The sequence below is a fragment of the Amblyraja radiata genome, chromosome 5 (genome assembly GCF_010909765.2).
Source record: "Amblyraja radiata isolate CabotCenter1 chromosome 5, sAmbRad1.1.pri, whole genome shotgun sequence".
Taxonomy (NCBI): Eukaryota; Metazoa; Chordata; class Chondrichthyes; order Rajiformes; family Rajidae; genus Amblyraja; species Amblyraja radiata.
The window spans coordinates 93,176,549-93,199,984 of NC_045960.1; the positions used below are offsets into that span (position 1 = coordinate 93,176,549).

At 46.4% G+C, this 23,436-nt stretch overlaps 1 long non-coding RNA gene across 1 annotated transcript in view; it reads right to left on the reverse strand.

Annotated features, from left to right (window-relative positions):
• Positions 1-353: 353 nt before the first annotated feature.
• The window catches only part of LOC116973574, a 34,873-nt gene continuing 11,790 nt past the window's right edge, over positions 354-23,436 (reverse strand). Inside the window, exon 2 of the long non-coding RNA XR_004412083.1 lies at positions 354-621. This is a non-coding gene — a long non-coding RNA (uncharacterized LOC116973574). The remainder of the gene's footprint in view (positions 622-23,436) is intronic.

The window sequence follows — 23,436 nt, forward strand, 5'->3', positions numbered from 1 at the left end:
GCAGTGCCCTGACCAGTGCTGCTCAGGGACTCTCAGCTTGGATTATCTGCTCAAATCGTAAGTCTGGAGATCCTGGTCTCTGGCTCAGTCAAGACTGGTGCTCACTCAGCCACAGGCAGTGTTTAACAGCAGGCTTAGTGCTTCCAGACTTTATTGGTAATTCCATTCTTTACACATTCCACCGCCCCCACCTACTCCCACTCTCGCAGGGCCTCGGCAACTATCACTGCTTCCTCCATCCAGCAGCTTGTGGTTAAAAACATTCAGCTTTTGACACTCGGTCTCCTTCTGCACTGTGGAAAACCCCTGAGCTGCAGCTGGCAATAACAACGAAACCAAACAGATGTTCCTGCAACCGCTTTATTTTTTTTTCACCCTGCTCCATTACTTTCATTCAGAGACGGGGTCCAAAGCTGGAGACAGCAACAAAGGGTGCAAGTAGAGTCACACAGCGTGGGAAGAGGGTGCAAGGCTGGGATTACAGGATGTGGGCCCTGCCAACAATGAGCATCAGAACACCTTGAGCCAATGCTGATGGCAGATCCCTCCTTCATCGAGTTGGTCCTGGTACAATGGGCCGAATGGTCTCCTCGAGGTGCAGGATTCCATCAGATGTGTATCCTACAGATATCCCCACAGGAAGAGAAAAAATAGGCCATTTAGACTAGTCTGTTTGACCAGTCGGTGAGATCATGGTTAATTCATAGAAACATAGAAAATAGGTGCAGGAGTAGGCCATTCGGCCCTTCGAGCCTGCACCGCCATTAAATATGATCATGGCTGATCATCCAACTCAGTATCCTGTACCTGCCTTCTCTCCATACCCCCTGATCCCTTTAGCCACAAGAGCCACATCTAACTCCCTCTTAAATATAGTCAATGAACTGGCCTCAACTACCTTCTGTGGCAGAGAATTCCAGAGATTCACCACTCTCTGTGTGAAAAATGTTTTCCTCATCTCGGTCCTAAAAGATTTCCCCCTTATCCTTAAACTGTGACCCCTTGTACTGGACTTCCCCAACATCGGGAACAATTCAAGAATCAAGAAGGTTTTGTTGTCATCTTTACCAAAACAGAATAATGAGATTCTTACTTGCAGCAACACAAAGGGTTTGTAAACACAGTACCCAATAGATAATATAATAAACAGACATTAAAAAAACAGTTCAATGAAAAAAAGACTATATTGTTCACCAATCAAAACAAAGCCCAAACTCCTTAAAGCAACCTGGGTAGTTTGAAATTTAGTTGGAGTTCATAGTGATCAATGGCCTGATGGTAGTTGGGAAGTGGCTATTCCTGAACTTGTTGCTGAATTTGGTTCCTTCTTCAACTGAACACCAGGCTTAATGATCTCCTGAGGGAGAGAGTGCCGGATTTCCACTGCAATGCGTTGAGTGATGATCTTATGGTTAGACTGCATTTCCTCAGTAGCTGAACTGTAATGTTAAGGTGATGTCTCTTCTGGACTTCTAGTCTGAAGAACCATCACCATCCCATTCCCTAACCTGTCCTCCAAGCCCATCCCTCCATCTGGAATAATACCAGGTTAATCAAACTCCAGATGTCCAATTCAGGTGCCCCATTAAACTGGGTAGAAGCAAATTGCAACAAGGGTACGTACGGACAGGATAAAGGTTAATGCCTGGTCACAGAGCAATGAAAAGAAGCGCATACTAGTTTGAAAGTTGAGGACAAGTGGCAATTGTAGGGACAGATATGGAGAGTGTGAAGGTTTAGGAATACGATTGATTAATACTTTATTATCACAGTATTGAGTCTGAAGAAGGGTCTCGAGCCGAAACGTCGCCTAGTCCTTCGCTCCATAGATGCTGCCTCACCCGCTGAGTTTCTCCAGCATTTTGGTTTACCTTCTCATTATCACACACGACATGTCACAGTGAAATTCTTTATTTTGCATACCATAAACCTAGTATGCAAAGAGTCTGCAATTATAGAGCTGTGACAAAGTTACAAAGTGGAATATGATTGGAGAAGTTTGGGGAAGGAGAGGACCGGGGGGGGGGGGGGGGGGGGGGGGGGTTAAGGTGATGTCTCTTCTGGACTTCTAGTCTGAAGAACCATCACCATCCCATTCCCTAACCTGTCCTCCAAGCCCATCCCTCCATCTGGAATAATACCAGGAAAAGTTTGGGGAATTAATATTCAGTGGGATTGTTAATGAGGGTCATGAGTAGAGTCATACAGCGTGGAAATAGGCCCATTGGCCCAACTTGCCACCAACCAACATGCCCCATCTACATTAGTCCCACCTGCCTGCGTTTGGCCCAGGTCCCTCTAAACCTATCCTATCCATGTATCTGTCTAAATGTTTCTTAAACGTAATGGTGGTACCTGACTCAACAACCTCTTCCGGCAGCTCATTCCATACACCCATGTAAAGAAAGTTGGCCTCAGGTTATTAAATCTCACCTTAAAGCTACGTCCTCTGATTCTCGATTCCCTTACTCTGTGCATTTACCCTTTCTATTCCTCTCATGATCTTGTACTGCTCTATAAGATCACCCCTCATCCTCCTGCACTGCAAGGAATAAAGTCCTAGCCTGCTCAACCTCTCCCTACAGCTCAGGCCCTCGAGTCCTGACAGTCTTCGTAAATCTTTTCAGCTTAACAACAGTTTAAAAAAATCTGAAATCTAAACTAAGTAGTAAGGGTTGTGGAATTAAAGTTGAGAGAGGTTTGTGGGAGGAAGCTCATGACAGGGATTGTAGAGGTTGGGTGTTTGATTTGAGTCAGGAACGGGGGGCTTCAGATATATGAAAGAAGGTCGGAGATGAGGGGGTTTACAGTAGGATACTCGAGTGTACTGCCTGACTGTTGGGGATGTGTGAACACTCAGCCTAGTATAGTAGAAGTGTGTGCACTTACAGAGCCAGCCCCACCCATTCTGTTCTGAGCCCCGGGACTAATACCTGTCCCAACCCATACCTGCCACATGCAGTCTGGACCTGATGGCCTCAGGCGGGTAGCAAGGCCCAATTTAGCATGCAACGCCATGCATTTATTCATGAAGTACTGTCTTGACCCGTCATATCCCAGCCTGTGTGGGAGAAAACTGGAGCACCCTGAGGAGACTGAAGCAGTCACAGAGAGAACATGCAAACAACCCCAGGCAGGCAGCACCCAAGATCAGGATGGAACCCATGTTGTTAGTCAGGGCCTAGTCTGTGATCAGTGGGTAGCACTCGTAGCTCTGGCTCAGAGTTCAGTTTCAGAGAGAACTTAGCGCAGTATTGCATGCGCTGCCCTGGGTGAGGAGTGGGGTTGTCAGAGATGCCATGGCAGTAATGGAAGAGCAGTGAGCTTCTAGCCAGTGTGTGGGCCTTATTTCCTCATCAACACCTCTAAAGCCAATAATCTGGTCATTATCACGTTGCTTTGTGTGGGATCTTGCTGTGTGCTGATTGATTGTTATATTTCCTTCATTACCACACATGACGTAGCTGGTAGAGCCACTGCGACAGAGACCCGGGCTCGATCCTGGCCTCAGGTGGAGTCTTCACGTTCTTCCTGTGACTGTGTGGATCTCTTCTGGATGCTCCAGTTTCCTCCCATCACAGGTTTGGATGTAACTTGGGCACAAGGAGAGCCGTGGATTTAAAGGCTCCCTGCTGGGTGGGGAGTGCTGAGCATTTACAAAACCCTCTAAATCTGGCATTTACCCAAATTCTCAAATCACCGCATCACATTGGATAAGTGATCCTGCTATTGTGAGGAAACATTACTGGCGCTTGAAATGGGTGACATTTTCAATGACCCAATGCACGAGGGTGGTGTAGTGAGATGGTTGAATTGTAGAGGTTTATTTAGACTTAGTACACTGTTGCTGTGGTGAGTGGTGTCCTTAAATAGACTCCCCAGGCTGCATTTTTGGACTATTTAAATAGACTCTGCCCAAGGTGCAGACATTCTTTGCTATAAAATAGCCCTTGTGCTCCGAGTCTCACCACGGGCAGGCACCACCTCTCTGGCTGACACAGTGTCAGTAGACGCCACGTTGTCCCACATGCCTTAAGTGGACATCAGAAGCATATCCACAGCTGCACACCCTCCGACTCTGTTTTGAAGATCAAACACAAACACCTGCTGGCCCACTTCAAGTCATTCCTTCTCAAGTTCAGATGGGCTTTTGTCTTTTTTGTCTAGTATGAATTATTCTTTTGCTTTTTCTCTGCAGACAGACGTTTAATTATTTTGCCAGTCTTGGGCTGCAGTTATATATTCATGTATATACTGTACGCATGCTCTGGCAGAACAGGTGTGTTTCTGAGCCAAGGCCTTTGCTGCAAGCAAAGTATTCCCCCCCAACGGGTTGACTGAAAACCTGGAGCAGATTATACGGCCCGTCTGGAGGTGGAAGTTCTACACCACACATCTTAGTTCTGTTTACGCAACCTGCGACCAAGTCAGGGTGTAGGGGGAAGAGAAGATCGGAGAGGTTAGGAAGAAGATGAGGGGAAGATATTAAAAAAATTATAAAAATGGGAAATAGGACAAGACATGTTTTTTTACGTAGAGGATGCTGGGGGCCTGAAAAGCGTTGCCAGGGGTGGTGGTGGAGGCAGATATGTTAGTGGTGTTAAATAGGCTTTTAGATAAGCACATGGAAGGTCACGGAATTAGAGGGATATGGATCAGTTGATCCGTGGATCAGCAGGCAAATGAGATCAGTTCAGCTAAGCATCAATTTGGGATCAAACATTGTGGACGAAGGGTTCGTTCCTGTGAGTAACCGGAGCAAGAAACAAGGAACTCAGCAGGTCAGGCAGCATTAAGGTCGCCAACTTTCTCATTCCCAACTAATGGACAAAAGGCCAAAATAAGGGACAAATTCCCGACGGCAATTCGTTGACCGACTCGGCCGTGGCTAGGTGAATGATGGTTGGCCCAGGTGCTGGAGTGCACATAAAGCCCAGCCGGCGGGCGAGATGAGGAGTTGGCCCTCATCTCAAAGTCCGGCACCCCATCCAACTCATGAACCGATGATCGGCCATGAGAAGGAAGGGTAGTGGTGTCAGCTGCAAGCGAGCGTCCGAAGGTCGGACAGCTGGTCGGGCTGCCGGCCGACTGGGCCATGGGCGAGGCACTGCTGCTGCACTCCATTGGCTGCACTACGTCGGGACGGGTGAGGTGGGGCCGGACGCGGCGCTCCGACCCGACAGTCCCCTCAACCCGATAGCAGCAGTCAAATATGGGACAGGGCGGTCCCGTATGGGACAAGCCAATTTAGCCCAATATACGGGATGTCCCGGCTAATACGGGACAGTTGGCAACCCTAGGCAGCATCTGCGGGGGGAAATAAGCGAGTTCGGTATTCCGAAAAACAGAAGGAATTGTGATTTGTCAAAGGACACTGCTGGCTATATAAACTGTACAAATTCTTATCTTTATTCATGATTTATGTGTAAAAATATATTTAATCTGAGGAACGGGGGTGAGTGGGAGAGCGAGCACACAGACCCACGCCTCATCTGCAGCCAGGATCGATCCCGGGTCCCCGGCGCCGCAAGCGCTGCTGAACCGCCACTGGACCATCCCTTTCCCCCTCTGTCTCCCATTCGCATCTGCCCCCTCTCTCACGCTGTTACACCCCACTCTCCCGCTACCTGGCTCCGGCTCAGCTCTGCCTGTCCCGCCGGGTCCAGTCTCCCCCCTCTGTCTCCCACTTGTATCTGCCCCTTCTCTCTCTCTTGCTGTTACACCCCACTCTCCTGCTACCTGGCTCCAGCTCGGCTCTGCCTGTCCCGCCGGGTTGGCTGGCAGCCCTGGACTGGTGGTGGCGGCCCCGGACTTGCAGCCGGTGCCCCGCCAGCCCAAGGCCACCAAGGACACCTCTGGACAGGGACGGGACACCCAGGAGAGAACGGGGATGGTCCAGCAGCAATTTAACAGCGCCGGACACCCGGGCACGACCTTGGACGAAACGCAAGCCTGCACACAACGCAGCACCACAGTTTAGAGAATGTTTATAGCGAGTGACCTATGACCTTTGCATGCGCAGTCGGAATACCAAACTCGCTTATTGACGGACACTTCGGGTCAGGACTTTTCTTCAGATTCTAGATGGGTATTACAATGTCTTCACATGCTGGCTGACATGTGGGATAGCATGTGGGCTAACCTGTGCACAGCAAGATCCCGCAGGCAGCAATGTGGTGATGGCCGAGTGTTTTGGCCGTACGAATGGGGGGGATCTTAAATGGTGCCTGGGGTTGCAAGGAGAACAATGGAAATAGTTTTCTGAGATTGGACCTCAAGATTAACATCTCGCCAAAAACACCGAACACCAGCCCCTCAGCACCGCACTGGGAGCTGTTGTGTGGGACTTGAATCCAAGTACTCCCTGATAGAAACAGTGCCATTCCAGCTAAACTGGGATTATTCTGAAGTTAATAGTTTTAAGCCTTGAGACAGAATAATAAAGGCTGCATTGTGTGCCAAGATCTGTCAACATGGGATGTCTGTCAGAATGAGGCAACCATGGAAAAGGCAGCATTGTGCCGAGGAAGGTTTCATTTTGACATGTTCTGGCTTCTCCATTACCTCTGAGTACAGTTTCAGTTCCTACATCCCTGGTGCGGGAAGAAGTCTTCACTTTGGGGGCAATAAGACGGCAGGGAGCGTGACCGCTCTTGCATCGTGTACTACTGCAATTCAGAGCTTCCCCCGCTCGCAGCCACTGTGTGCCTGAGACCAGTGCGGGAGCCAGCCAGGAAATTAGCGTGACTGGGGGATGAAGCTCAGCCTTGGAGTGGGTGTGGGGGGATTTTGAAACTCTCAAGACTGAGTCATCGGTTCAAAAGTAAACTCCACTTGGTGATACCGAGCTTGAAGTGAGCAAGTTGTAACTGAGTGGCCTCGGTCTGTCATTGGTTTACTTTGTTGGACGAGAGCCAGATTCTGGCACAAGGCAGACACTTTTACTAAGCAAGCCTTTGACGAAAGCATGTGACTGCAGAGCTGGGGTTTTGTTTTGAGTGTGGTATTTCAGCCCTTGACTAAGAGCGCACAGTTTTTTTTTTAGAAACTTCCCCTGATTAAAAGCATGTGAGTTCAGAAAGAAAAGTCAGCCTCAAACAAGCCTTCTGGTAACCGTAAATGGAAAAAGTGAATTCATAGCAAATTCCTGATGTAAGCAGTTTCGTATTAATACACTGTTCCTGTCCTTAAAGGCAACTTGACCATGGGTTCATTGGGAAACTTCTGTCACAAACAAGTAATTAATCCAGTAGTCTGTGCTGACCAGATTCAGTGTCATCACTTTGTAAACACTTTATGAAAGTTTTTTGTCAGATGTTGTAACACGAAGGGCTTGGCCCTTTAAAAGGAGCAAAGTAGCTGGCAGGGTATTTGGTCTTCTGTGGCAGTTCTGAGCAACAAGGATCTTGGCTCCTTTAATCCTGAAGGAGGAGACTTGGAATTGAGGGTTGAGACCCTGAGGGTTGAAACGTCAACCATTACTTTTCTCAAGAGATGCTGCCTGTCCCGCTGAGTTACTCCAGCATTTTGTGTCTATCTTCGGTTTAAACCAGCATCTGCAGTTCCTTCTTACATATTGAGAGTTGGTGGTTGGGGGTGTGCAGAGTGCGGTGGGGTTGAGGGAGAAGGAGGACTGGTTGGATACAAAATGCGAAATGGAATTCTAAAAGAGCTGAATCTCAAAACCAGCATTGAATTTTGACTGGAGAAACAAGGAACTGCAGATGCCGGTTTACAAAAAAAAAGACACAGTGCTGGAAGAATGCAGCAGGCGTTTTCGGTTGTGACCCTTCTTCATATCTCTTTTTACTACATGCTGTAGTTTAGCTCCAGGATTAATTACAGGAAAGTTCTGTGGATTAGTCTTTAGCCCCATGAGAAAGCAGCAGAGAGTTAACAGGTTGGGAAACCCCGCAAGGAAGAGTGGAGGAGGTGAAGTCATCAATTGTGTAACATCGGTAGGAATGCACCTACTTTCACAACATCCAGCCTAGCCCAAAGCATTTCACAGATTCTTGATGTTTTATTATAGTATGATTAAGGGAGCATAGTATTTTGTCTCAGCACAACATGCATTGTATTCATGGCCAGATACCTTGCTTCAATAGTTGTAGCCGATGGGCACTTATTGTTTGTAACAACAGGAAGAGTTGTTTGCTTTTTTTCAAAGGAGGGTTGTGTGGTCAGGAACATTCACGTTTGGGAGCATGTGGGGCCTTGATTCAACACCTCATCCAAAGGCAGTGACCGCACCAGAAGTGTCCATGAATGGTCACTCAAGGGCTTGGCATGGGACGGGAACTTGTACCTGGTACATGCTTTATTAGAGGTGTGGCATTGAGCCCTCTGCGGGGACTGTCTCATCATATGGAGCAACAGACACAAAAGAAATTGCAGATGCTGGAATCTTGACCAAAATACAAACTTGGAGGAGATCAATAGATCAGACAACAACTATGGAGGGAAATGAACAATTGATGTTTCAGGTCAGGAGACTTGTTCAGGCGGGAACAGGCTGTTTGAAGCTGTTTCTTTGCATTCAGTCGCATCAATTGCTTTCAGCTTTTCCACACAAGGCGAGAGGATGTCTTCTGATTCGATTCGTATCGTCAAGATTTTCTTCTGAGAACGGGAGCCTCCTTCTGATGGGCCAGCTCTCTGCAGCAAGCTTTGTCTGATTGCTTCAGGTACTGTCGGACAGTTGGAATCATCAAGGTTATTTTGTAAGTGGTAAGAAGCAAGGAGCCATGGATCATCCAAGTGATTTAATCTGAAGAATGAAGTCATCAAAACTGCCAGGCGGATGTAACAAAGTTTATTTGAGGAAAACTGGAATATAATGAAGTGCTTGTTCTATTGGAGTTAACACAAGGTTTGGTTGAATTTGAGTTGGAGAATTTTGTTTGTGACTGAGTATAATAGCAGGGATGCACAGCTGTGAGGGAGAGGATTACACTGATCCACCAGTCTGATAGCACGGATGGAGTTAAGATCTGAGCACACGTTGCTTTCTCATGAGTTCAGAAAATTAAAGTGATTAGAATGTGTAAAATGTTAAAAAGATTTGATTGGGTCTACACAGAGTCCAGATCCGAAGGACTTGGCTTTCAATTTAGAGCCGGCGAGTAGGAGGAATGGGGGGTGAAAGCAGGAAGCACTTGATCACAGAAAACTTGCTCTCCACCCTTCCAGTCGACTGAAACTGACCAACCTTTGAATCAAGTCAACTCGAGTTTATGCACAAGTACAGTGAGGAATAGGGCGAAGATTTTCATTCGACAAAATCCTTGTGAAACAAACAGCAGCTGGGGAACTCAGTTGGTCGAGCAGCTTCTGTGGAGGCAGCGACGCGATCCCTATATCAGGTTTGAGACCCTGCATCAAGTTCAAGTTTATTGTCATATGTACAAGTACGGCAAAGTATAAGTACAATGAACATCTTGCTTACAGCAGCATCACAGGCAAATCAATTTCTACATAAATTACATACAAAATTAAAATAAAAAGGCTGCAAAAACAAAAACAAGATATTAGTGCAAAGCATAGCCAGTGAGAGAAAAAACCCCATCCATGGCAGAGGTGGATCATGGTGTTCCACGTTTGAAGTAGGATTTAGTTTCATTGAGGAGGGATTGCAGAATTATTTTGGGTAAATAGACCTACTGTAAAGGTTGGCCTGAATCTACTAAATGGATAAGGGTTTTTTTTTAATCATAGCTGAACTGCCTATTCCTTTTCCGATGTTTCTCCCTTAGTTCAACAACTACAGTGAGCTGAAGAGCGATGGATTGAAGCCAGCTCCTGAAACTGGAAGGAATGTGGTCTGACTGTAGGCAGTGCAGAATTCAATGAGCCCATTGTGCTGACACAGACGAGCTCAATGGGCTGACGATGATTAGCCCCGGTGCTTCCTGCAACCATTTGAACTCGCAGCTCTCACTCTACTTGTGACGGGCAGGATGAATCATCTGCTGGCAAGAATCGAGAACAGAAAGAAAGAAGGAAGACACGCCTCTCATGTCCTGCGGCATGTTTTAAAATGCAATGCAGGCAAAAGCAGCAAACGGTCTGACGACAGAAAAGAAACACAAACCAGGGCCATAATGTGCAAGCCCAGTCAATCTGAGTCAGAAACGGTCAGCTTGAAGTAGCACGGTGGAACCTTGTACCATCTGAAGGTGGACAGTCCTAGGTTAATTTACACATGTTGGGCCTGTTTGCTGGCTAGCAGCTGCTGCCTTTTCTCTCACTCTTGCAGCTTGGCTTAGAAACTGGCTTGAGTTTTGTCAGTACTTCTGCAATATATTTTGATTCCACCCATAGTAAATCATGCTAGCAATTAGTAATTGTGCTCCAATTGCCATGGGACCAGTCACTTAAGCACAATTCCTCTTCGGAGGCCTGATGTACTCCATGGCTGCCAACTCTCACCCAATGTTGGCAGCCCTGTGTACTCCCACCCAAATATGACATTGCACAACTCTCAATGTCATAAATTACAACCAAAGATCCACACTAAACCACCTGCAGCCAATCTAAATACAACCAGAAGCACATTGTGGTATGTTCTATTAATCTTATCGCTATTTATAGGGCTTGCTGACGTGGGTAGACTTGAGATGACAGATTCAGATCTCAGTGCAGGCTGCTCTTGTTCAAAGTCCATGGGGAGGGCTACAGCCGGCCTCTCCCCAGCATTCACTCAGTGGGTAACGTTCAGTACCGGAGGTGTGTTTGTGGCCAGTCAGGAAGTCGGGGACCTCTGGGCAGAAGGCACTGACCTGCCCATCCAGGGAACCTCCTCCCACTGTTAGCAGAAACACCATGTCCCACCTGGGCCTGTCCTATGCATAATATACTGACAGACTCAGGTTTTCCAAAGCCTCGTCACCATGATGTGGGATGACCTGCAGCAAGTCCACGGACTGGTGCCTCCGTGCCTGGACTACTCCCCTCATCGACATCAAGGTCACGTCAACTCACAACTTCCTCACCATGGGATCTTTCTGAGCAGCCACAGTCCTCGGTTCATTGCTCACCACTTTATCAGAGGTCGCACGGGCACAGTGAGCATAGAGATGTTTTCGGTGAAGACCAATTAGCATCTTGAACACCGGGATTTGCCAGCATTGCTCGCTCACCCGCTGCAAGCAGCTATCAATTGTAAGAGCCACATGTGATTGTCCAATCCTCCGTCAACAGGAAAGGTCTTCATTCCCACAATGTTCAGGTCATTGTGGTTCTCAAGAAGATTGTTGTGTCTCCAGGAAGCCCACATGTCTCCTTTACCCTAGATGTGTCTGCACTTCTGGACATTTTCACTGGCTGGAACTGCCTGGACAGATGGATATGGACAGAGAGGAACCACCTCTCTCCTCACCAGAGTACAATCTCCACTCACAGTAGCTGAACACAGGTTTGGGAATCTTAATGGAAATAGTTCTATCAAGGAGATTTCATTGCCGGCATCATTCCAGGGATGTCCTGTAGCGCACTCCGGTCAAGATGCGGAGACTCCACAGTTAAATTCTCCAGACTTTCCAATCGTGGTCAGTGGCAGAGGTGCGGGAAAGGAGCCCTGACTGATGCATGGCCTAGAAAACAGAAGGAGTTAAAGTGCAATGGCGAAGCTAACGGGAAAAATTTCACTGGATGCCAGGAATTGGAAGGTGACTTTCATAGAGAGATGACTCTTACACAATGCCCAGTGTAAACTAAGTGACCCTCCACACAGTCTGGTCCTTAACGCCAGCATACCACTAGTCAATGGAGAGAGTGCAGTTGCTGTACAGATCAAAGACGCCTATCGCTCTATCCCTCGCCCTCACTTCGGTAAATCCAACCATACTGCGGTGCTGCGTCTTCCTGCCTACAGGCAGCAATTGAAGAGCGCACCTCCAGAGGTGAGGACTGTACAGAGCTGGTCGGGGTGGGGGCAGAGGAACAATTCCAGGACTGTTTGGAGTCTGTAGACTGGGCAATGTTCAGGGACTCGGCAACGGACCTGAATGAATACGCCGCAGTCATCACAGACTTCATTAAGAAATGTGTGGAGGACTGCATCCCAACAAAAACCTTCCGAGTGTTTCCTAACCAGAAGCCTTGGATGAACCATGAGATCAGCACTCTTCTGAACTCCATATCCCAGGCATTCAGGTCTGGAGACACAGAGGTCTACAAGAAGTCTAGATACGATCTTGGTAAGGCCATCAAAAAGACCAAAAGGGACATCTGCTCCAAGCTGGAGGATGATGGACAACAAAAACTCTTATGTCAGGCTGTTATTCATTGACGACAGTTCGGCATTTAATACAATCATCCCCTCCAAGCTGGTTACCTCAGATCTGGGTCTCTGCACATCCCTCTGCAATTGGATCCTCGACTTCCTCATCCACAGACCACAGTCTGTCCGTATTGGTGGAAATGTGTCATCCTCGATAACAATCAGCACGGAAGCACCTCATGCTGCATGCTCAGCCCCCTGCTTTACTCACTCTATACTCATGACTGCATAGCCAGTCATAGTGCGAGCTCCATCATCAAGTTCGCCAACGACACCACTGTTGTGGGACGAATCACTGATGGGGACGAGTCAGAGTATAGAAGTGAGATCGACCGATTGACCAAATGGTGCCAGCACAATAACCTGGCCCTCAACACCAGCAAAACCAAGGAACTGATTGTGGACTTTGGAAGAGGTAGGGTAGGGATCCACAATCCAGTTTATATATCGATGGTGGAAAGGGTCAAGAACTTCAAATTCCTAGGCGTGCACATTTCCGAAGATCTTTCCTGGTCCCAGCACACTGATGCAATTATAAAGAAAGCACAGCGCCTCTACTTCCTGAGAAGATTACAGAGAGTCGGTATGTCAAAGAGGACTCTCTCGAATTTCTACAGGTGCACAGTAGAGAGCATGCTGACTGGTTGCATCGTGGCTTGGTTCAGCAACTTGAGCGTCCAGGAGCGAAAAAGAATGCAGAAAGTTGTGACCACCGCCCAGGCCATCACCGGCTCTGACCTCCCGACCATCGAAGAGATCTATCGCAGTCGCTACCTCAAAAAGGCAGCCAGCATCATCAAGGACCCACACCATCCTGGCCACGCACTCATCTCTCTGCTACCATCGGTTAGAAGGTACAGGAGCTTGAAATCTGGTACATCCAGGTTCAGGAACAGCTTCTTCCCCACAGCCATCAGGCTATTAAACTCGCCAACAAATAGACTCTGAACTGTAACAGCCTATTGCACTTTATCTGTTTATTTATGTGTATATGTGTGGTCTATGCTACATTGACACACTGAACTGTTCTGTATTTATGCTTACAATATTCTGTTGTGCTGCAGCAAGCAAGAATTTCATTGCCTATCTGGGACACATGACAATAAACTCTCTTGACTTGACTTGACGACTCTTGACTTGACTTGAGATCACCTCACATCCACCTGCACTAAATTAACCATATAACCATATAACAATTACAGCACGGAAACAGGCCATCTCGGCCCTACAAGTCCGTGCCGAACAACTTTTTTCCCTTAGTCCCACCTGCCTGCACTCATACCATAACCCTCCATTCCCTTCTCATCCATATGCCTATCCAATTTATTTTTAAATGATACCAACGAACCTGCCGCCACCACTTCCACTGGAAGCTCATTCCACACCGCTACCACTCTCTGAGTAAAGAAGTTCCCCCTCATGTTACCCCTAAACTTCTGTCCCTTAATTCTGAAGTCATGTCCTCTTGTTTGAATCTTCCCTATTCTCAAAGGGAAAAGCTTGATCACGTCAACTCTGTCTATCCCTCTCATCATTTTAAAGACCTCTATCAAGTCCCCCCTTAACCTTCTGTGCTCCAGAGAATAAAGACCTAACTTATTAAACCTATCTCTGTAACTTAGTTGTTGAAACCCAGGCAACATTCTAGTAAATCTCCTCTGTACTCTCTCTATTTTGTTGACATCCTTCCTATAATTGGGCGACCATACTCCAGATTTGGTCTCACCAATGCCTTGTACAATTTTAACATTACATCCCAGCTTCTATACTCAATGCTCTGATTTATAAAGGCTAGCATACCAAAAGCTTTCTTTACCACCCTATCTATATGAGATTCCACCTTCAAGGAATTATGCACGGTTATTCCCAGATCCCTCTGTTCAACTGTATTCTTCAATTCCCTACCATTTATCATGTACGTCCTATTTTGATTTGTCCTGCCAAGGTGTAACACCTCACATTTATCAGCATTAAACTCCATCTGCCATCTTTCAGCCCATTTTTCCAAATGGCCTAAATCACTCTGTAGACTTTGGAAATCCTCTTCATTATCCACAACACCCCCTATCTTGGTATCATCTGCATACTTACTAAAGTAAATTAAACACATCAGTGTATGATTCCCAGATGCCATGACGTCAATGGGTTTTATGGAGATTCTGTGTGTTTCCTGAGGAGTGGCACCTTGCTTAAGCCGCTATCATCTGGGCACAAAGTACACCACTGAAATCAGTAGTTGCACTCATTGGTTGGACCTTGAACTCTAGACTGTCAACATATTGCCACAGAGTAGTGAGTCCGACACACAACAGGCTTCTGATCAGTTAGGCACTCGGTAGGGAGATGCGTTGAGAGACTAACATTTTATGCCAATGAAGTAAGTGCACAATCATTTGACAAAGAGAAATGAAACTCCCATCTGAGGCTGGTGTTAAATCATTGTAGCATTGACCATTTTATGCTATATGTTGGGGCACAACCGATGAAGAGGCAGAAGTAGAAGCACCCAGTTTCACTCAGCTCACGACACAGGATTGATGAAGGTAGCGTCACACTTTGCTGCACTATTTTGCTTTTTAGTAAGGCTCTCCCACCAAATCCCGTCCCCTTTGGTAATCCATACCGAGGGAGTTCGTCAGGGAGGGGAACCTTGGAGCAAAACGTTCATCTCACCGTGAAAATCCACTTATGTTTCTCTTCCTGTCATAGGACTCGCTCTCTCAGGGAAGGCCATGGCGATGAGGACTTGGAAAACCTGAGCCTGCCTTTTACCCAGCATAGGATAATCAAGAACCTGAGGACATGGGATTAAGGTGAGGGGGAAAGAAATAGTGGGAACCTGAGGGGCAACTTTTCCCACAAAGACCATGGTGGGTATATGGAACAGGCTGCTGGAGGAGGTCATTGTAACAGGTACTATAACAACATTTAAAAGACATTTGAACAGGGAAATGGATAGGAAAGATTTAGAAGGATATGTGTCAAACACAGGCAGGTGGGACTAATGTAGATACGGCATCATGGTCGGCATGAGAAAGTTGGGCCGAAGGGCCTGTTTCCATTCTCTATCACACTGAGAATTGTAAGAACAAGCAGGGTAGTGCTGGAAGAATGGCAGAAATAACGTGAATATCAATATTTCGCAATTTGTGCCTTACAGCAATGAGGCTCAATTTTTAAAGAGGAAAACAATATGTTGCCAAGACCTGCATTCAGGGTGAGCATCGTCACATGTCATGCACAATGTAGCAATCTTTCTAGGTGAGCCATGGCAGGTTATGCCAGCAGTTGCTACATCAGGGTTATTTTACTTCGGAGTCACGTGAGTGACTACGTGAAGAACCCCGCCAGGACGCATGCGTGTCATATCGCTTTCACGCTTGCGAAACGACAGGCGGGGTGGAGCGTTCCCCCGCAGCGGTAAGTTTGAAACCGCGACCTGCAGGTAAGTGATTTACTCTGCGGTAGTTTTTGTCCCTGCGCTGTTTTTACACAGGGGGGGGAAGCTGGACAAAATAGTGTCCACAAGTGCTGCGAGTAAAGCTGGCTGGGGAGGACCGCGATGTTGCGGGAGCCAGCAGCAGCTGAAGGCACAAGCCCCGTAAGGGATCAGCTGTGCCGACTTTTGGTCCCGCGCCGGCCAGAACACCACGGCCGGGCGGGAGACTATTCAGATGGGGCCGTCGACTTTTGACAAGTCGAAAACGGCAGGAGGCGGGGTGGAACGACGTTCCCCCGTAGCGACAATTTAAACCAGGACCTGCAGGTAAGAGCTGCGGTCTTTTTGTGTTTTCCCATGCTGATTACAGGTGGAGAAACCAATGGGCTGCGACAAAGCTGGTGGGCTAGCAGCGGCCAGCGGCACTTGAATCACCTATAATGGGATCAGCTGTGCCCGATGTCGCCTCCGCACCGGCCAGATTCACTCCGCGGCCGGGCGGTAAGGCAAGACAAAAAACCATCAAAGTCGTGGACTCAGAGGAGTCCGACTTTGAGCAGCCGTGGGCGGCCAGCGACCGTGTGCGCTGGAGCTGGATGGAGCGGTGTGTGGAGCATTTGCTCCAACGTGACAGGCTCCGGGAGATGGAGTCGAGTCACTGTGGGCTCTATGTAAAATCCACAGCAGCACCTCTTGTAGAGCTGCACAGTGCTTCTCCCTCGTCAGAGGGGAGTACTGGGGGTCAGTTCTGGGCTGATCCTGAAGAGGGGTTTGCAGAACAGAAATCAAGTGTGCAGGGGGTGCAGGAACGTGAAAATCTACTGGACATGGTGTCCAACTTCATACAGCCAGACCAGACTGGCCAAAACCTGGAGGACACCTGACCTCCAGGGTAACTGTATATCCCGGAATGTTTCCTGTAGTAAATAATTGTATATGGAAACTCCTAAACAGCGGGGATAACAGCTTTCACCTGCACAGTGGATGAGAAGGACATGTCGCAGGACCAACAGGATGCACTGGCACTGCTTTGCAACACACGGCCATAGACAGCACCCTTACGCACCCACCAGTAGAACAAGACCGACTGGTGAAAGCTCGAAGGTCCGGTACACCAAATATGAGTCTTTCTTAGGCCATGGCCCAGACCGGCCTTCTTGGAAGATACGCAAACCTCCAACATCAACCAAACCACAAACCCAGACACCGACGCCTCAACATCAACGAAGGATTTACAAAAAGAAGTAAACCTGCCACTGGTAACTATGGAGGTAGGTGGGTCTGGTTCCCTACAAATTGCAGGGAGCATGGAGGTTGGGGGGGGAGATTACTCTCCTTTCTGGATGCATGGAGTATGTTAACTACCGATACTTATATTTAAGCAGTATCCAGGGATATACAATAGAATTATACACAAGTACAGCCCTCCAGTTCAACATATACCGAACCGAATGTTCGTACTTTCCGGTAAAGAAAAATCAGAAGCGCAGGCTGAACTGGAGCGGCCTTACGCAAAAGGGGTAATTGAAAAATCCCAACACGAACCGCTAGAATTCGTGTCCAATATCTTTACCAAAATAAAAAAAGATGGTGGTTGTCGCATCATCATAGATCTGACCAAATTGAATACATTTGTACAATATATTCATTTAAAAATGGAAACCTTTGTTACTGCTAAACAATTGATTTCCAAAGGTTACTTCATGGCTAGCATCGATTAAAAAATGCTTACTATTCAGTGCCTATACGAGGTGACCACAGATGTTACTTAAAATTCAACTGGATGGGACAGCTCTGGCAATATAGAGCGCTGCCAAATGGGTTAACATCAGCCCCCAGGCTGTTCACTAAAATTTTGAAACCAGCCCTAGCGTTTATACGGAAACGAAAACACATGGTCATGGCATATCTAGATGACATACTTATTGTGGGCAAAACTTTGGAATTGGCAAAACAAACTGTAACAGCCACAATACAGTTATTTGAAAAACTGGGGTTTATTATCCATTCAGTTAAATCTAAATTAACGCCTTCCACTACTATGGACTATTTGGGGTTCACCATTGACTCAGTTCGCATGTCGGTGACTTTGCCAAAGGGAAAGGCTATAGACTTAATAGAGGCTTGCAATAACCTCATTGACATCAGTAACCGTCCATCAGATTGGTAGCAAAAGTAATTGGCAAAATGGTGGCTGCTTTTCCAGCCACACAATTTGGACTTTTACATTACCAAAATTTACAGAGAGCAAAAATAAAGCACCCAAAATCAATGCTGGTCATTTTGACAGACCAATGAAGCTACCAATCAAAGCTATAATGGAACTAAAATGGTGGATAGATAACATTTGGCTTTGTTTCAATCCAATCATTATCAGCAACCCTTCTATGGTGCTACAAACTGATGCCAGTGCACTTGGTTGTGGTGCCACCAATTCCATCTCCAGCTGTGGAGGTAGATGGACTGCTCAGGAATCATTATTACCAACACTGGGCATAAACTACCTGGAAATGTTGGGTGCATTCTATGGCCTAAAGTCATATTGTACTGGGTCATATCACCAGCATGTTAGACTACAGATTGACAATACCACCGTGGTAGCATATATCAACCACATGGGTGGAAACAAATCGACATCATGTGACAATCTGGCTAATACAATTTGGCAGTGGTGTATCCAGAGAGATATTTGGATATCAGCTACTTACCTACCAGGTAAACTAAATTTAGTGGCAGACACCAGGTCACGCAAATTTAATGAAAACACCGAATGGATGTTGAATAAAAAGTATTTGCTGATATTACAGCACGATATGGAACACCAGATATCGATCTATTCGCATCCAGGCTTAATCACCAGTTATCAAATTATGTTTCATGGGAACCAGACCCTGGGGCAGCGGCGACAGATGCATTTTCGCTGCATTGGGGGGGAAATTGTTTATTTATGCATTCCCTCCTTTCTGCCTCATCAGTCGGGTATTAAGGAAAATACAGCAGGACTCTGCGTCTGGTATTTTGGTAGTACCCGATTGGCCTACTCAACCATGGTTCCCAGTGATAATGAACATGATATTAGAACCATGTATCACCATCCCGAATAGACCAGACTTGTTGGTTCATCCCGTAACAAGAGATAGCCACCCATGCCATAACTATTTGAATTTATTAATTTGTAGAGTTTAAAAATACCTCTACTACAGCCTGGACTGACGGACCGAACAGTGAATATGATTTCGGCGGCCCAAAGACAGTCCACCAAAAAACAGTATCTGGTCTATATCAGGAAGTGGGAGATGTATTGTAACAAAAACAGCATCACCTACAGAGATATGAACATCCCGTCTATTCTGAAATACCTGGCAGGCCTCCATTATGATGAGCGGCTCAGTTATAGTGCCATCAACTGTGCCAGAAGTGCCTTATCGACTTATCTATGGCAAGGAACAGAGCGTCACTCTGTTGGAACTCACCCACTGGTAACAAAACTTATGAGGGGAATTTTTAATACCAATCCCCCAAGAACCAGGTACTCCCAAATATGGGATGTGAGTATTGTCCTGAAGATGCTCAGGAATTGGTCTCCAGCAACAGCTCTGTCCCTACATAGACTGACATTAAAAACAGTCATGCTAATGGCATTGGTCACGGCACAAAGGGTACAGTCATTACATAAATTAAGACTGGACAACATGACTTCTTCATCTGAAAACATTACGTTTCATATTTATGAATTAGTGAAACAGAACAGACAGGGATCAGCGGGCCTCAATATCGAATTTAGGTCTTACCTAACAGATGATCGTCTCTGTATAGTGAAACATTTGTCGTTATATATGGAGAAAACGAAAATCATCAGAGGCAATGAGAAGGCACTTTTAGTCAGCCATAAGCAACCACACAAAAAAGTGTCGGTCCAGACCATCTCAAGATGGCTGAAACAGGTTCTAACACAGGCTGGGGTGGATACTAATATTTTAAATCTCATTCCACCAGGGCTGCAGCTACATCGGCAGCTATGCAGTTGGATGTACCAATGGACCAAATCCTCAAGGCAGCAGGATGGTCAGGGGGAAAAACATTCCAACTATTTTATCATAAATCAGTCATTAAACCTGGAACATTTGCAGAAACAATTTAAGTTCTGTAATTTAATTACCCCATAAATAGGGGCTATAATTTGTGTTAATCAATTCATGAATTTCAATGTCGGATTCATGTCTAAAATATGTTGACACAATTCCTCCTACAGTCATTAAGGCAGATGTGATGCATGGACTCGTTTCCACGGCATGAAATCACAGAGCTTTGAAATCTTCATGTAGTCACTCACGTGACTCCGAAGTAAAATAGTAAGATTAAACGAGAACTTACCAGTTCGAAGTTTGATCATTATTTTATGAGGAGTACGTTGAGGGAATACGTGCCCTCCGCTCCCACCCATGATCATATACTCAACTGGTATTTCTTTCTCTAATCTTACTATGTTTAAGTCATTACAGTTATCTGTGATTTCACACCGCTGCTTTGAAGAATGACACGCATGCGTCCTGGCGGGGTTCTTCACGTATTCCCTCAACGTACTCCTCATAAAATAATGATCAAACTTCGAACTGGTAAGTTCTCGTTTAATCTTACTATTTATCTCTGTACAATTAAACATGGTATTTTACCTGAGGCAAGAGGTGTGTGACAGAAGTGTGAAAATGCACACTTCCAGATTCAGGACTGTTTCTTCCCAGCTGTTATCAGGCAACTGAACCATCCTATCACCAACTAGAGAGCAGTCCTTCTACCATCTACCTCATTGGAGACCCTCAAACTATCTTTAATCGGACTTTACTGCACTTTATCTTGCACAAAACCCGTATTCCCTTTACGTATCTGTACACTCTGGACAGCTTGATTGTAAACATTTATAGTCTTCCCGCTGACTGGAGAGCATGGAACAAAAGTTTTTCACTGTACCTTGGTATACGTGACAATAAACTAAACTAATAACCTGAGAATTGTTTTTAACCAAATCAATGATATATTAATGAAGCAGGGACTATCACAATGTTTAAGAAACAATTAAATTAATACATGGATAGGACAGGTTTGGAGGGATATGGGCCAAATGCAGGCAGGTGGGACTAGTATAGATGGGACATGTAGGTTGATGTGGGCAAGCTGGGCTGTATGACTATGTTATACACCATGCTATCTTTCCTGTTTCACAACCTTGTAGGTACCTTCAGCATGCACAATGCCTGGTTATGCCTTGTGTTTGGCTTCTGAAAGGCTGCTCTGTTTCACTCTGAGCTAACACAGATGTCCTTGATAATCCTGGAGAAGATCTTGCTCTAGAAGGAGCAGCGTCAGACTGAAGGAGCAACCTGTGGGCACTGCTGTGATGTGCCGGCTGATAGGCTGTGTTGCGATGTGAAATGGTGATATGGTGAGGGGACAAGAGTCTCCTGAAGGTACAGACCAGGCCACCTCTTGGGGCACTTGTTGGACAATGATACATGATGTGCTGGCTCCAAGACTTGACCTTGGACCTCCTGACTGGCTCCGAATCCCAAGTGTCTGCGGCCTGCAGCCATCACCCTCTTCCGAGTCAGCTCTCTCTACGGTCCAGTTGTGTGAGTGGGACTGCTCAAGAGAGAGTGGCATCTCTCCACTCCTGCAAGACAGTGTGTGGGCACACTGGGTCTGTCCATGGTATACAGGCAGAGGAGACTCTCTCTCAGACAATTCATGAGGGTACAGGGGGATGGGGGCAGTTGGAGGATCTCATGTAAGCACAGTCTTCAGGGATATACTACGTCAAGCCAAGACTGTTGAATTGTCATATGCCCCAGGGACAGAGAACACAGGAACATGGAGAATGAAATTCTTATTAACTGTAGCTTTGCAGGCATATTAACACAATAAATAAATATACAATGTGTTTAAGAAGGAACTGCAGATGCTGGAAAATCGAAGGTACACAAAAATGCTGGAGAAACTCAGCGGGTGCAGCAGCATCTATGGAGCGAAGGAAATAGGCAACGTTTCGGGCCGAACCCCTTCTTCAGACTCTAATATATATACAACCATGCAATAAATTATCAGTTATACTGTATGTAGGTAACCAGACCATATAGTACAAGCTGAAGTACTTAGCACAAGGTTATACAAAGTCCATAGTAGTTCTTTGCTGAGGTGGGGCTGTGGATAGTGTTGTGCAGTGTGGTTTAACGCCTGATGGTTAATGGGAAGAAGCTTGGATAACCCTGTGCTAAGATCCTTTCAATGGTGGGGAGGTCAATACCTGCGATGGGCCAGGCAATGTCCACTCTTGGACACTGTGGGTGGGAATCAGATTGCACTATGGAGACTCACCCAGGGAGCAATGCATGGTGTGTGGTGACAACTCCCTGATTCGATTCTTGTCATCAGCATTACATTAGAGAGTCGACTGCAATTGCCTTGCAGCTGACAGTGTGAGGAATACTCCCAACTGTCACCAGTCATCTCTGACAATATGTTTCTAGCTTTCTGCTGGACAAAGGAATTTAAGCTATTAATAACCATGTATGTAGATATTACATCTGTAGTTTGTTCAGTTTATTGTCACGTGTACAGTGAAAAGCTTTTGTTGTGTGCTAGCCAGTCAGCGGAAGACTGCATGATTATAATCGAGCCATAGATACAGATACAGGATAAAGGGAAGAACGTTTAATGCAATATAAAGTCCGATTAAGATAGCCCAAGGGTCTCCAATGAGGTAGACAGTGGCTCAGGACCGTTCTCTGGTTATTGATAGAATGCTTCAGTTGCCTGATAAGAGCTGATAACTAGGCTTGACACACATGCAGGGATATTAAAAATAAAACAGAAAGTGCTGGAAACACTTAATAGGTCAGGCAGCCACTGTGGAGAAAGAAATAGTTAGTGTCTCAGGTGGCTGACTTTTTATCTTAACTCACTGGTTCCTAGCTGGGTCAATGACTGAGATATTGACTCTGTTTTTCTCTCCACAAATGCTACCTGATTCCCTGCTTTATTTCAGATTGGCGGCATCTGCCGTTTATGATATGACCAGATGTTGAGGCCAGGACTTGCAGGACGAGGTGGGAGTTCCAGATGATGAGGGGAAGCAGCCACCAGAGCCATGCTGATACCAGAGGAGACAGACGCTCAGGGAAGGAGTCTGACAGGCTAGGGCCTTGCCTGTAAGAGGCATAATATCTGCCAATAATGGAATATGGGAATGAGGGCCACTGAGGTCTCGAAGGGGCTGTAGGGAAAATTGAAATCACGGGTGAATTAAATCCCATCAATTGAGTTCATTTACGACAGATGGCACAATGGGCTAAGTGTTCGGCTGGCGACCGGAAGGTGGCCGGTTCGAATCCCGCTTCGAGTGCATACTGTCGTTGTGTCCTTGGGCAAGACACTTCACCCACCTTTGCCTGTGTGTGAATGTGTGTGAGTGAATGGTGGTGGTCGGAGGGGCCGTAGGCGCAGAATGGCAGCCACGCTTCCGTCAGTCTGCCCCTAGGGCAGCTGTGGCTACAGAAGTAGCTTACCACCACCGAGTGTGACTGAGGAGTGAATGAATAATGCGATGTAAAGCGCCTTGAGTATTAGAAAGGCGCTATATAAATCCCATCCATTATTATTATTATTATCTAGTTTAGAGATACAGCAAGGAAACAGGCCCTTCGGCCCACCGAGTACGTGC